The 3,881-nt window shown below is 41.8% G+C and overlaps 1 pseudogene; it reads left to right on the forward strand.

Moving 5' to 3' along the window:
* Window positions 1-1,938: 1,938 nt before the first annotated feature.
* LOC147505415 (F-box protein At2g26160-like) lies at window positions 1,939-3,568 on the forward strand (annotated as a pseudogene).
* Window positions 3,569-3,881: the final 313 nt, after the last annotated feature.

Raw genomic sequence — 3,881 nt, forward strand, 5'->3', positions numbered from 1 at the left:
CGACATTGGTTTCTATATGAACATCTCCAATGCCTATAATCTTGAGACTCCATCATTTATCCATCCTTACTTCACCATATTCACGGCTGTAGGTAGTGAAGAATCTCTGTCTTGATTGTGACGTGATAGGATGCTCGTATCTATCACCCACTCGATATCGACATGAGGTACTAAGGCAAAGACACACCACAATCGACACAATTCCCACTAGGTCGCCGACTAGTCGCGGTAGTATCTCTGCTGTGTTTCCGTTCCTCGCACCATGTCTTCATGTACACGGTTATTCTTCTCATCCCTCTTCGATTCGCGACTCATATCGAAGTGGCCTTTGGTGGCAATAATAAGTAACATTGCCTCTGCGCCTTAGGAGTTCTAGCTTCACCCCCTAGATTTACTTCGTCATCACCTCTAGAGCGAGATGGTTTTACGTTTCGACCTCTCCCCGTTTCTCGTGAAAAGGATCTGCGAGGTGAGGAGGGAGCTGCTTGCACTCCTTCTAGTCTCCTCATTCAACAAAGGCGTGGTAGCCATCTCCATGGTAACAATTCCATCCTTGGTCGCTCCATGTAGAGAAAGCGCTAATGTCTCCCAACTTTGGGTAGAGCCTAATAGAAACAAATCCTCAAACCGTCTCCCAAATTGATCTTCATCAAATGCATCGATTAATGATATTACGTACTTCATTAAGATGCTTTCGGATTATGAAGAACCTTCTTGGTACTGCCGTGTATGCAAACTTCTTAACGACTATCACTTTGTTTCCACCCGACTTCCTCTCATACAGTCTTCGAGGTTTCTTCCACGATCATGAAGGTTGTAGTCTCTTGGGACACATGGTGAAAGACACTATCGTCAATCCACTATCGAATGTATCCAATCGCTTTTTACGTCAAGCTTTTTCCACTCACCCTCATCGCATTTTTTTCGGTTTTACTCCCTCATTCTCAATGGGAAGTGCCAAGTCCTTGCGGATAGCAAGTCTTCCATCTTGGCTTTCCGGATGGTGTAGTTCTTCCTATTCGGACTCATCATGCGGTGTTCACGGAATGGTCCATCTCTACAAGTTATTTAACCTCAAATCTTCTCTCCGGAATTTCGGTCAAACACCGCCCGACCAAGATTCGGATAACACCCTAAGCTATTCTAACTTGGCTCTGATACCACTTGTTGGGGATTATACCAATACCAATCGATTCCCCCAATACACAGATAACTTATATATGAACACAATTCAACTCCGGACAAAATCTAAATATCAACTACAACCTATACTAACATGCCCAACTCGTTAAACAACTATTAACAACAGATAATAATGTAAAGCAGTAAAAGCAAACCACAACACAAAGATTTACCGTGGTTCGGCCAATGATGCCTACTTCCACAAGAGCCAGTTCTTTATAAAGTGGGAATGAAGATTACAATCTCTCCTTTTCAGTCTCTCACCTTACTAGATTACTCTTATCTCTTTACAGGGTTGTATCTCTGTAAAGGTTATCTCTCAATCTTGATAGCTTTCAAGATTGGGTTTCTCTCTTTTGTTTTAGTCTGGATTCCAATCCTTCTGACTTGGTTAGGTTAGTTTTTCCAAAACCTTGATTTTGGTTTTTATCTCCAAAAACCAAATTTCGTGATTCTTGTAGGAGGCAGGCGAAATTAGACACGGGTCTTTAAGCTGGTGGCGCCTAACGTGACGGGCCGAAGCTGGTCGCGCCTTTTCTGCTGGCCAAATTGATTGAGTTGGTATTTCTGGCGCGGCGGGCCTCGACGAATCCGGCGAAATTTGCTCCGTTTCTCTCCAGCTCTGTTTCTCTCCTCATGTGAGGGATAACTCCAACAGGCACACATGGCAGACTACTCGTTTTGGCGTCGTTCCCATTGAGAAGAAACAGAGTCGATACTTTTGAATATGCAGGAGGGTATTTTTGTCATTCCAAAGGGACCAACGTGCTCCTCTCTGTCTCTCATGTCGACTTTTGATTGGGTGAAGGTTATTCGAAAAGTATACTCTTTTTCCTTGTTTTTATCCTTTTCGTTTTTAGAAACCTCGTATTGTCGGTTTCTATTTTGTTGCCATTCAAGTCTCTGTATGTGTGAGATAATTCATAATTGAGAGAATTTTAACTTTTAAGGATGGATTACTTGCTAACACTACCAGAACATCTGTTAGATATGACTGCACGACTTTTGAGCCTCCCAGATTTAATTAGATTCGGTTGCGTCTGCAAAGAGTTTAAAATCATTTGTGGGCCTCTACAGTTTCGAAATCATCTTCCATGGCTCATCGTTCCACACCAAGACTGTGTTATTAATAAGCCTGGTAAAATGGCTTTTAACGACAAAGACGTTGGTTTCTTTAGTCTCTGTGATGGAAAGATTTACAAGGCAGAGATGCCGGAACTCACTAATAGACGAATCTGTGGGTCTTTTCAAGGAGGTTGGTTGATGATTGTGCACGAAAATTCTGAGGTTCAACTATTCAACCCTTTCTCGAGATCTTTAGTCTGTCTTCCACCTCTCACAGAATTTCCTGGTGTGCAAGGAATACTACTGCGCGAAGAAGGTGGTCATGTCATCGGATTCGATTTAGGGTGGTCATGTCATCGGATTCGGTTACTAGTGGTGCGATAATTATGGCTATACAAGGTTTATTTCGAAAATTAGCTTTTTATAGGATTGGCGGGGATCAGGAAATGTGGACTCCAGTTACCCTAGATAAAAAGTATTGTTTCTTCCGTGATGTCACTTATTACCAAGGGAATTTCTATGCTGTTCATAACAATGGGTATGTGGTTGTTGTTCGTGGTCTAGAAACACCTGAATTTCTTCCCTGTACCAAACGAATTATCTCTGAATCTCCGGGAAAGGTGGCCAATCGGTATTATATTTTGGAATCATCGGGTGACCTAGTGGCAGTGCGTAGAAATATTGTTGAGGACCAAGATCGAAACACTGACAAGAAGTTTCAAATTCCACCTCATAAAACAGTTGGGTTCCAGGTTTATAAGTTGGATTTTGGAAGTCCTAATGAGTGGATTGAAATTAAAAGCCTTGGAGATCGTGCTCTATTCTTGGGATGCAACAGTTCATTTTCCCTTCTGTCTAGTGATTTCTCGGGGTGTAAGCCGAACTGTATCTACTTCACGGACGACTATTGGAGTTATTTTCTTGAGCATGGATTTGGAGGCCAGGATATGGGCATATTTAATTTAGAAGATGGTAGTATCAACAAATTTCTGTATCCAAGTGAGACTCTCTTAGTTATGCCGCCCCCAATCTGGTTCACACCAAACACATCATCTGTAGTGCGCAGCAAGCAATCAAAGAGAAACCAACAGAGCTTATAGGGATGGGTCTTAAAAAGGTCAAGCTTCAGGGGGAATCAATACTTGTGCCTATTGTGGATAGGAATACTTGGCCACAATGGTCAATGGCTGTTACTCAGAATGCTTTTCAATGTTTCATGCTGATTATGTATGCTAAATTATAAGGGGAGGTTTCCTGCTGCTTTGAGGGCAGAACCTCTTAAACCTTTGGTCAATTAATGAAATACTTATTTTGTACTGCACTTTTCTTTTCCTGTATTTACCTGTTATTCTTTTGCTAAGTAAATTATGAATATTAATTGATTTTGAATTTTCTCGACGACATCCTTTAACTTCCCGATAAAGGGAACAAACTATTCGTACAAAACTCAGGAAATGTGTAGAGGTGGTATTTGTTCGACTGAACTCGGTTATGTCAAGCTGCTTACGTATCGAGTTCTTTAGTGAACTCGAATCAAGTCGGACGTAGTTCAAACTTTTTGGTTGGTTAATTGGATGGGAGATGGAGATAGATGATCGAGAAGATGGAGAATTGGCCTCCATTCTCTTCCCCCC

This window comes from Coptis chinensis, chromosome 4, assembly GCF_015680905.1.
Source record: "Coptis chinensis isolate HL-2020 chromosome 4, ASM1568090v1, whole genome shotgun sequence".
Taxonomy (NCBI): Eukaryota; Viridiplantae; Streptophyta; class Magnoliopsida; order Ranunculales; family Ranunculaceae; genus Coptis; species Coptis chinensis.